We start from the raw sequence: 12,182 nt of genomic DNA on the forward strand, positions 1-12,182 counted from the left end.
TCCTTCTAACACACACTCATGTTGTAAGTGTCCTAGCTTGTTCTTTATTACTCTTTTCTTTTTGCATTAAAAAATTCAATTCATTTTGTAAATCATTCACAATAGTGGCTGCAGTGATATCGCTGTTTGGTTTAAGCACCTTTTTCCATTTAACTTTGCCAGGATTAAATGACTTTCTATCCCTACTGTGTAAGCTCTGTAGCAGTTGTTTTGGTCCCTGTGTAGCTAAGCTTATCTCAATGTGATTTCTATTTCTTTGTTTCTGAAATACTACCTTCATTAAACTTTTGTTTTCTTAGATAAAGTATGAAACAAGCATTGGAGAGGTACATAGGGAAACCCATTGTATAAACAAGCAGTATCTTCTTATGCAGATATGAAAAAACTCTTTGTCTGGGGATTCTTCAGATATACAAAGAGAACAAAACTCTGCAATTTCTCTCCATGCACACTCTATTGGTTTTGCTGGGGTTTCTCCAAATAAAAAATCAAATTACATTACTGGGTTATTACCCAGAAATATGTTCCCAGGGCTCTATGTAAAGGTTTTCCTTAATTCCTACTTCTCTGAAATAATCTTGTTATACAAGCCTAAAAAATGCTCTGGGAAGCCTTAGTGAGGCATATTATCTTTGATTTTTTCTGTTGCCCTGCACACAAGTTTATCTAATCAGATGGTGATTGCAGAAGCCTGGATCCATCACAGTTGTTAACATCAACTGAGGTTTGCAGTCTTTCCTTTCATCTCTCTTAGCTTGTCCTGAGACAGCAGTTTCCAAATTGATCCAAAGCAGCTATTGCTGGAATGACTATAAGGAATAGTTGAATAATGATGATTGGGCAGAATTCATTTATTATTCTTATTCTTTTCTGCATGGTCATCTCTTTTCTATGGCTCACTATGGTGTAAGGAAAAGATCTGTTTCCTATTAAAAAAAGAAAGAAAAAATCACATTGATTTCTCTAGCCTCTTATTCAGGTTCTGTGCCCCATTTTAGTCATAACCTTGTTAGGGTCCTGATCACAACAATTAGTGCATTATACAATACAAAACCAGTTTGAATGCTGAGAGTTGTAATAGTTGATTAACTAACAAGTGAATCCTCAGTTTTTATGTTCTTCAAAAATTCTGTACTATAGGGCTGGGAGCCATTCAAAGTTTCAGTGTTTTGCTGTTAATGAGAGCTTTTTATGGTTTTATGGTTGCGTATACATAATGGTATGGGCCAAAGAAAATTATCAGCCTTGTTAGGGACTCTGAGTCCCATCTGTATTCTGCAGCACACAGCTATCATTCTCTATATTTCTTTTGCAGGAAAGTGTTTTAATTCCTCTTGGAATTCCTACTGTGAAATCACTTTTGGAGAAACAGAGAAACCGATACTGATGCAGACACTAACACATCTGCCTTGAGGCTATTCTTTGTTTTTCTTTTTTTTTTAGCACAGCCAGCCTAGCCCATCAAAAGAAAATACAACTATAGAAAAGGCAAATGGTTTCTTTATACTTTCTTTTTCATAAACAAACACTGAAACATCCTACTGAAGGATCAAACTCCTCCAAGTATCAGCATTTAAACTAGTCACCAGCTATCTGGCATTGAAAACAAGTCTTTTTGTTGAGACTCAATTTCTTCAACCTTGTTTTGCAACCTCCAGTACTAATTGGTGCTCAAGATACATGGTGGACTAGCTGGCTTTTATATTAATTTTCATCAGTAAAGCCTCTCTCTATCTTCAATAAATTATTTAATCCTTTGTGTGTACGGATGATCATTAATAGTGATTCTTACTAAGCCTCTACATACACACACACATACACATACATATAAAATGTGCAATTGCTTTCATTTTACTTAATGGAGTTACAGAGTGATCTATAATGACATGACACTGTGTGCATGTTGTAAATAATTCAAGAGTGAAAGAAGCTGCATGAGCCTACAGAATAAATATTGCACATCACCTAAAATCAGACAGATTTGATTCCACTTCTTTAAAATTCCTCAGGTAGCAAGAGATATGAATGAGAAGTTTAAAAGTACTGCTGAGCTAGAGCTAAAACATTTTCTCTCCCTCCCTCAAAGTCTGCTTCTCAGTGAAGTCTGAGACTGTAAAATATTTTACTTGCTAAATAGCATTAAATTTTTAAAAGTGTGATGTATCTTAGTACCTGAGTTCAACAGAGAAATCATGAGTATTCATTCTAGACAGATATTTTATCAAGGCAAGGAAAAGGTGTTCAGCATTTTGGATTCTGTTGCAATGATTTCTGGTTGAGGCTTTTCCAACAGCCTAAAAGTAAGAAAAATAGCAGTTAGGATACTTACCTGTTGTAAGTTAGCACTTGAACATCACTGGTGAGCATGCCAGTGCTTGGTGTCTGTTGGTCACAAGTAACTCAGTGTAATGCCCTCCACAATGCTCTGAGTCAGGTGCACTGTCTCAGGGACAGCAAAATGGTCTGGATTTTATGTAACTCTACTCACATGAATTGGTTCACCCGCCTGTTCAAATGTGGAAAAAGTATCAGGCCCTGGACATGATTATTATTTTGTGTGTGTGACTTTTAAAGTATTTTTTTGTGGGTGACTGGCTTACTCAGAGTCTTGACAATCAGCTGGAAGAGTTTTCTTATCTTAGGACTTAGTCCAGGGTCCATCACTAGGAAAAGAGTGATATTTGTGCTTATTAGAACCTCGTTTTTCACATTAGCTTCCTAACCACCACAAACCGTGCAGCAGGGCAAATCCCAAAAGCTGGACCTTGCTGCATTCCCACCTCTAACAAGTGGTGTTACAGGATGTCTGCCATGGCAGCTAACACAGCCATGGCACAAGGCAGAGTAGGCTGTGCCAGGCACAGAGCAAAGAGAAAGCAGGAGGCAGCCTCGCTCTTGAAGCTTCTGATATGTTCTGGGGGGACAAAACCAACTAAAACAAAGCTGTGCCCTTTCACTTGGTTTTCTTGGCAATGGCACAGCTAAGCCTCTGGAGATTTTGTGGGTTTGCTTTGCATATAATTAAAAATTCATTAATTAGGGTTAATTTAAAAACTGAAAACAAATTTTAAGGGTAGTTAAATCTCCCAGAATTCTTGCCTTTCTTTTTAAATTGATTTGTTAGCGTTTGTAAGGCTAACATAGGAAACAGTTCAGTTACACAATAGCTTGCTATGAAACATTTACCTCCATGATCTATTTCCAGCTTATCAACCATCTTGATAGCTTGGGCAGGAAAATTATAATACATTTCCAACAGCAAGAACAAAATACTGCATAAAACACAGCCCCACCTCTCTTCTTTTTCACAGTCAATGCCAACAGCATAACCAATTCTGTGAGACTCCATCAGTCCCAAGGCTAAGTTCAACTTTTTAAAATGACTGTGAAAGGGACAGCAGATCAGTTTTCTCCACATAAACATTTATTTAGCTGTATTTTTATGCTATAATTGAAGATGTGTGTGCATAGAAAGAATTGTATAAATTACCTTTCCTCAAAAGCTGTGGAGTGAATATACTTTATGATGATCATTACAACCTGTCTGACGCCACAGTGCTCTGCCAGCCAGTTGTGAATTGGCCTGGCTGTTCACTTCCATGTGCTCCCAAGCCAGCTGGGTATAGGTAGGATCTGCTCTTCAGGGTTTGCTGGTAGCAAGGTCTCGCCAGTGTTCCAAACCTCAGTAGACCAGTTCCCTCATTCTCCCCTCACAGCTGACTGGGGTTGTGGGCTATATGGATATCTCATTTACCATCTGACCCTCTGTGCAACCCTCCAAGAGAAAGGCACTCTCAATACTTCATCAAATCAGTGTTTCAGGCTTGTAGCATCTGGTCTGCCCTCCTTCACCTCAAAGTTTTCCTAATGTGCAGTGGCAGCTGCTTACCTGAACAGAGGTCTCTGAGTTGGAAGCTCCACCAGTAACGCTTCCATCTCCTTGTGGATCACTGTTTCAAGGAGAATGACTTTGGAGGAACTGGAAATCAGTAAAAAATTCAGTTGGTCCCAGGCAACACCAAGGGTGACTTTTTGAGCATATTCTGGCACCCTTCCTGGGGAAGGCAGCTCTGGCACCAGCATACAGGTGCTCAGTGTGCAAGCCAGACCAGAGCTGCCAGTTTGCTAGAGGTGCATCCCACTCTACAGTCTACAATTATAAAATTTTTCTAGTGTTGACTGATGGTAATAATGGTTCTTCTTTTAATCATCAAAACATTTTCCAGCATTGGGAAGGGGTTTTAGTCATCTCCAAGACACTTCCTTTGCCCACAAGTGAAAATATGATGGTCTTAAACATGATTTAAAAGGCTATAAAGAGCAAATAAAGCTCAAGTCTCCAATGCTTTGTTTCTGAATCTGTTCTTACAGAACATTTTGTGTGGAATACTTAAACGTATTAAGTGCTTCTGTGGTCAATTTGCTGATGCCTGAAGTGAATATGATATTCATTACAGAGCTTTACTTGAGTTTTCTTGCGCAGAACATAGCTGAAACATTGGATTTTCCTTTGTTACCTTCACTACAGGCAATACATAGTTCAGTAAGGCTAAGGCTGAGTAAAGTCACAGGGAAACATTTTATGATGTGAGCACAGGCAAAAGCCACGAGTTGTTTCTTCCCATGCTTGAGAGAGGTAATTATGGTGTTTCAGGATATATAGTGACAGATGGACAAAGGTATGCTTTCATATTTATCCACAAGTATAATTTAATACCCACTTCTGAGCAGAATGGCTCTGTGTATTCATTTGCATAATTGGAAGGAGCTTGACATATCAAGCTGCATTTTCACTTCCAGTAAAGCTAATCTTCTTTTTCCCATAGTCTGATTAAACTTTGCAAGTATCTTGTATCACAACTCTCCAATGCTCACAATGCTATCAGAAGGGAGTTTTGATTTGTTTGAGGAAGCTGGTGTTGCTGACCCTTAACAATACCATTTCAATTGCCTGACCTCGCTGATAAGTAACTCCAGTGCTCATCTCCAAAGGGTGGTACTATCTCTTGTGTCAGAAAGGACTTCAGCTACTGAAAACTTTGTACAGGGAAGTTTTATTTTCTTGTCATATGCAAAAAGGTGGCCTGTTGTGACTTAGAAGAAAGCAATATGGACAAACAGATGCTCAGCAACAGCTCAATTAATTATCTATTTTATAATTTCAAGTTACCCTAAAGCATGTCTCTGGTTTTACTGATAGATGACTTACTTTTATGTTTAGCTGCTTCCTCACTCCATTGTTTCCATGGTAACATCTCTGAAACATTGCTTCTTTCTGAGGAGATGAAACGTAAAGTGGCTGGAATATTTGAGTGTTTAAATATTAAATAAAAACAACAGAAAAAATGGTGGAGTGAGTCACACATTACAGGCAGGTGACACCCACAATATCTTCTAGTAAATTGGACTGTGGGGTAGCACTATCTTTGCTGTTCTCCTCCTGCAAGCTGAAAACAGCAGCCAGCTCTTAGGAGTTGTCCTGAACCTGGGCTATCCCGATGCTGAGAGGCAGCTGAGCTCACTTATGACCAAGCCTGGCTGACGGATCCTGCTGCTAACCTCTGCAAGGACTTAGGAATAGTAAAGAAGTCAATTTGCAAGACTGCTCTATTTATTATTTGCCAGTGATAAACACTTCTTGTTAAAATTGGCAATAACCACAAATTTTCTTGGTATTTTGCGAAAAGTCTGTTAGGAAGTTAACATGGAAATACTGTAAAAAGCGTTCCTGCCAATGTTTGAAAACACGCCAACATTTGCTTTGACCGTGTCTTTTCACTAATGGTAACAAACATCATTTATCTGGGTTTTGGAGGGGGCCATGCTGCAGATGTGGCCATTTTTGTAAACTTAAGGGGAACTTTTATGGAGGATTCTCAATGCGCTGCAGCTACAGTTATGCCTCTCCTGCTACACCAACCCCTTTCAAATTCACAGTACAAGACTTGATCTTCAAAGTGGATGTAGTGGTGCTCATTTCCCCAGTCTAGTTTGTTTCACTCATCCTTCTGATCCACTTTGATTCAGGATCCCTCTGTCTGATTCCACTGATGACTGTGCCCAGCCTACTTGCTTAGAACCATCTTTTCTTGTGTACCAAAGCTCTCCCTTCTGTCCCTTAAATGCCTCCTCAGACAAATACCTTTTTCCTTCCTGTTCTGAACCTGGACTTTAAATCAGCCTTCTCTGTTCTCCCCCCTCTTCTCTGAACATAATGGGGAGCAAACTAACCCTCCTTTCTGATCTTTCCCACATGCGAAAACATGACACAGCAATGAAATAAATGTCCTGAATTCCTCATACAAAACCTCCACTGAGCACTATTCCCACTCACTTGGTTTCTCTGACTGCCATTCCCTCTAGACTACCATTTTACATGATTTTATACACTAAATTAATCTTCCTAGGACAAGGTTGTTTTCTTCCTACTGTCCATAAAAGAACCTGATTTCTACTAACTTTACAGAAATAAATGGTAAGAATATTCTTCCCCTTCTCTGATTGACAGTTAAAATTACTTTTAGCTTTAACATTATAGGTTTTCAATAGAATAAACTTCTGTTTTTGAAAATCTGTGGTCATATGAGGGGGAAAATTCCCAGAACTCCCCAAGCTCTGCTCACTAACGGTGTTAAAAAAAGATGCCAGCCAAAGTAGGAGGTGTAAATTTTCTTAACATTTTTCACCATCATTTTATTTTGAAAGCTTTGATAGGCAGTCAAACAGCAATTTCAGTTTAAAATTGGGTATTAAGTTTCAGAACAAGCCCACTCAACATTAGGGAGAGTTTATGTTGCCTTAGGAAAAGGGAATGAACAAGATGACCTTTCCAGGTTCCTTCAAGCATGTGTTCTACAAGTCACTGAATAAAGACAGTTCTCACCTTTCCAACACTGTTGTTTCAAGGACATCAGTTGTCAGGACACACGTTCCTGCACTTGTATATATAGCGTTTGGAGTTTGCAGTTGTTTTTTTCCATAGTCACTAAGGATGAATACTTGCTCTTCTTCTCTTTCTAATCTAATGAGGGAAAGGAGCTGCCCTGTTGAATCTCTCCCAGCTACCCCAACAGGACTTTCACTGGAGCTCTTTGGCCTTCAGGCTTTCAAGCAGTGACACCACCTGAGCTTTTTTTTTGTGAGAGAATTCTCCACCACTTCCTCCTGTGTATTCGTAAGATCAGAGCAGCCTGCGGTTTGGGCTAAAAACACATAGCTGTTGAAAATTTTTCTCATTGTAATGAATCAATTTCTGCTTAGTTAATCATCCTTCTCATTCTGAGGGACTAGCAAAGGGTTTTGGAAAAAATTCCCAGTAGGTATGAAAGCTAAATAAAGGTGTGGTTGACTGAGGTGTGTGAAGATGTCTCCTCAGTAACTGTTTTGAATTTCACTTATTTCAGACATACCAAAACTTTCCAGAAATAAAACAAATGGAGAGCATTTCATGGAACTGAATTTAGTTTCTTTATCTGGGAGCAGAATGAGATTATGAAGAGCAAACAAATGTGTTGTATACTGATGGAAAAAAGTGCTGTGATTAGCCTCAGTCCCTTGTGTTTAGCATGATGTCAGCTAACCTCATTCCTTACAGTTAAGGGTAAGCACAGTCAAATTTCCCCTATCCTCTGGGAGTAGGACTTAGTACTAAGCTCGAACCCATGTGTAGATTTGAAGACGAGAAAAGAATTCTGTTTACAGGGAGAGGAAGAAATGAAAAATTTGCACTGGGCCTAGAAGATCAAGAAGTGGGGAACAAAGTCGTGTAGCAAACAAGAGGGAAAGCACAAGGGAAGTAGTGAAATAAGCAGAAGAGAAAGTGACTGTGAGAGCAAAGCAGAATAGAAAGTCACTGGCAAAATGAAAACATAGTAAAATTAACTGACACTGGAATTCACTGGAGACAGCAAACTTGAGAAACTGAGAGAGATAGTATGTGTGTAGGGGAGAATATTGTCTTGGTTTAATATTGTCTGCTAAGGAAGGCAGGAGCCTCCCTTGGAATGGAAAATGTAACCCCCTTCCCTCCAAATTTTTATAATTTTGAAATTAAGGGGCTTTCAGGCAATTATATGAGAAATAGGAATAACAGTTCTTTACTAGTATATATAACAAGACAATAATACAGAAATACTGGCTTAACCTGACAGAGTCAGGATATGACCTGACACCCTGCTGGGCAGGGTGGTGGCAGCAGTCCCATGAAGGGGTGGCTGAAGCCCTCTTTGAAGTGGTAGATACGGTTCTGTAGAAGCAGTGATCCTGTAGAAGGGTCTGGTCTTCCTCTAAAGGTCCAGTGGTGGTCATGTAGCTCTTGTCCTCTGGAAACCCAGTAGGTGAGGGCTCATTGTGGTGTTCCACACCTCAGATTATATCCAGGTAGGAATGCTTGGTTCCTCCCCCTGGGTGGAGCATCTCACAACAGGATGATGTAATTTTAGGAGTCATGCAGTGAGGCTGGATGGCCCATTAACAGAAGATATCTCCTGAAGGGAGTTGACAGGGATGTGTCATGGCAGAGATAAAGAACTCTATCCCACCTGGTTTTAAGAGATGGTGATAGAATACATACTTTTGGTTACATCTTACATTGTAACCTAAGAACATGCAATTTAACTCCCATTTCAGTACGGCTTTATGCACATGCATGAGTTCTTCAAATCTGGCAAGCATTTAATCAGATGCCTATACCCCTGAGAAATCTAGAGGGCATTAAACATAGATGCTGTGATGAATTTGGAGGGCTTAGATAATATTGATTTAAGGGGGCAAATACTGAGGTTTTTCTAACAAAATCCCTTTTTCAGCTAGATGTTGATTGAAATCTTATGACCGAAGAACACATTGAATACCACTGATATGCATAATGTCTCTCATTCTGTCCGGCAAGAAGACATTTTGGTGGTCTTGGAGAAATGAATAAAGCCAATGTACCTAAACTGTGTTAACAGCACATGTGGGAGATCAAGAGTCAACTGACCTTATTTTCTTGCAGTTTAAAGATGACATCAAGTGTATAGATCTGGCTGGTACCATTTGTTCTTACTGTATGGCAGGAAGATTATTTACATCAGCTTGACCTCCTTCCTGGGCTTATGTGAGGTTGTTCATGGCATGAAGGATATGAGGAACTCTTGCTTGTAGCACCTCTGCATACTGTGGGAGAATCCCATTATTTTTGAGTTACTGTTGTTGAACTCCCAAGTAGGGTCTTGGTGAGCGTGTGGCTTCTAGCAAGTGTTGAAGGTGGGGTGTAGTGATAGATGCTCCTCAGAAATACAAAGCAGCATTACCCAAGATTATTAAAGAGAAATCAGCAGTAGGAAAACTGCACGACATAAAACACAAGAGGAGCTGGGTAAATTAAAGGAAAACGTGGTTCCATATTTACAGTGTGAGACTGACTTCTTCAAGGCATTTAAATTTCGGTTCACAGTTCAGTTATTTACAGCCTTGGAAGCAAAACAAAGGTCTGAGTTAAACTACAGAAATAACCCTTTATTAAGGAATACTTCTGCCTTTGAAGCATGCAAAAATGCTATGTGATAACACAAGTGGCAACTCTCCACTAGAACTGGGAGGTAAAAATCTGAGAATGCACAGAAAGACATGGAGGATCTTAGCACAAGGATGAGTCCTGGGTACTACAGCTGGAGCTTCTCTGTAATATAATGGTCCCAGTCAAGGGTTTACATTACAGAGGCTCTGGATGAACCCTCAGTGCTGATGCCAATAATGGATCTGCTTTCTAAATTTCAAGTATGGTTCAGCAAAGCACCTTTCACCAGTGCTTAAAGAACCATCTGGGTATATATATACACCTAAAGAGGTAGAGTGGCTGGAGTTACAGTTCAACACTTGAACATTGATTTGCCTTCTGCAAGCTTGTATTGTCAATTCATATTTGTGTGTTCTCCTTTGCCAGGGACTAGGTCCTAAATAAACACAGGATTGCCTCTTCCTTGACATTCAGGTAATTATGGACAGTGCCAAGCTAAGGTTCTCTCCATGGCTCCCTTATATTAACCACCTGGGCCAAATACCAAAGGCAGGATCCCAGTCTCCTTTCAAACCAATGCCTTTCCTCGCAGTTAAATTGTTATGGCTTATGGGAGATTTTTGGGTCTTTTTTTAAGGGAACATGGTAGGCTTTTCTTTGATTTTATCTCTCGACCTTGCAGACAGGCCAGAGGGTTTGATACTGGGATGCCAGTTGTATCAGTTAGAAAAGCTGCACTTGAAAAGGCTCCTAGGGCTGGTTGGGTACCTGTCACAATCACCTTCTAATCATCCAGGCTTCTCAGCTGATGCACTCCCAGCTCTTCTGTGCTGGAACAGTCTTCATGGCCAACTAACAGGCCCTCAGCTTCCAGTAACCCTGCCATGCTGCTGCTTTTTCTGCTCCTTTTAGGGGGTGCCATAGAAAATTAATCCAAACATATTTCTCCTTCAACTCTCAGCAGCATCAATATTTTCTTCTCAGATGAGCTGCTTTCATGGATCTCCTGTGAGACATTTCCCTAATTCAAAGCCTTTTGGCTGTTTCTCAGTTCAAGATACTAATTGTGCTTGAGATGAAAAACAAGCACATTTGGCAGTGCTAGATGAAACTAACATTAGTATGTGCTTCTAGTGAGACATTTTGGTGTGGAACATACACAAAAGTTAAATTATTACAATGATAAACACAGCAATAAGAAAGAAGATTTGTTTCTTGTGTTTGGCTTAAAGACAAGTGCTACTTAATATTTTCTTCCTCTACACTTTGTTTTGATGATATTTCCCAAATATCTTTAATTTTCAAAATGTAATCCTTTCAGCATTCCTAGACCTAGTATGGAAAACATTTTGTTCTGATTATACTGGAAACAGAACATCTGAGGTATCACCAAACCACTCACTGTGAAAGCATCACTCAGAAGATCATGTGTGTCTCACTCTTTTTTTTTTTTTTTGAGACTATTAATGGAAGGCTTCATCGAATTTATACACAGTTTTTCTGGTTGCAGTAAGAGATAGCAATAATTAAAGATTTAAAAAATAAATGCAAATTTCTCTAATGTCACCTTATGCAGAAAGCAATTGCTTCTTTTTTGCCTTCAACACCATGTCACTGTACCCTCACACACAGCATGCATGTCTTAAATCAGGTGTAATTGTTGGAACATCACTCCAGTAACAACCTCCATGTGAATGGCTCAAATGTACTCAAATAGACTCTCCTGGTGAGAGGTAACTGGAGCTGAATTCTGAAGCACACCTCTTCCCTTTGAGACATCCTGCACTAAGTGTTACTTGACACATTTCTCAAAAAAACGGCAACAAAATAAAAGTGATTCGGAATTCTTTTCTGAAAGTTTAGTATTCAAGAACAATTTTGAGGCTACCCTGTGATCACCAGACTGATTAAAAATCAGAAGCTTGTATGATTAGGAGATTAGTACCGTCTGAACTTTGATCTGCCTCATTTGTGTACACAGGAAAGGGAGAGACACACACCACCATGCTGAGAACTGCTTTCATGGGTAGCAGATTTCTCCTCTGTAAGGGATTCATGAAAGAACCCTTCACTGTTTTGGTTCCTGTTTCTTGCTTTCAGTGGTTCCCAGGGAAGGCCTCAAGGTTTCTATAGTCACTAACTGTTAACTCCAAACCATACAACTTTATAACAGCCAAAAAAAAAGGAAAAAAACTCTATGTCAAACCAGGCAATATTAAAATTGCATTCCTGTTACTAACCATGTGCTTTGGTTTGATCCATGTGATATTCATAGGATCCGACAGAATTAATGAAAATCCCTCACTTGTGAAACTCAGGACCTCTAACAATGGTTCACTTCCACGGTCTTTGTGTAAACAACACATTGACACACTGTAGTGAGTTGAACTTGAGTTGATGGACAGTCTTTTAGACTAATGACACTTCTCACCATTTACATATTTAAACTGCACGGAAAGGCGAGAATTCCCTTTCGTTCCAGCTCGCCTGTGGGAAGGTGAGGGGGCTTCGGAGACTCTGGGCCCCACCGGGCCAGGCCGGGGCCCCTGTCCCCTTCCCCTTTTCCCAACGCCGTGGCACAGACCCTGGGTCTCTGGGCGGGGAACTGTCCCAGAGCCGCAGGCAGCTAAAACCAGCCATGGACTGCCACACAGCTAAACCCATCCGGCGCGGCTTCCCGGGA

General features: G+C 40.0%; 1 protein-coding gene across 1 annotated transcript in view; it reads left to right on the forward strand.

Annotated features, from left to right (window-relative positions):
• Window positions 1-6,182: 6,182 nt before the first annotated feature.
• Window positions 6,183-12,182, forward strand: part of SLC24A4 (solute carrier family 24 member 4) — a 99,563-nt gene continuing 93,563 nt past the window's right edge. The window contains 1 exon segment of the mRNA XM_008629716.2: window positions 6,183-6,188. The gene's annotated coding sequence lies outside the window, so the exon portion shown is untranslated.

The sequence above is a fragment of the Corvus brachyrhynchos genome, unplaced genomic scaffold (genome assembly GCF_000691975.1).
Source record: "Corvus brachyrhynchos isolate BGI_N302 unplaced genomic scaffold, ASM69197v1 scaffold1, whole genome shotgun sequence".
In the NCBI taxonomy this organism is placed as follows: domain Eukaryota; kingdom Metazoa; phylum Chordata; class Aves; order Passeriformes; family Corvidae; genus Corvus; species Corvus brachyrhynchos.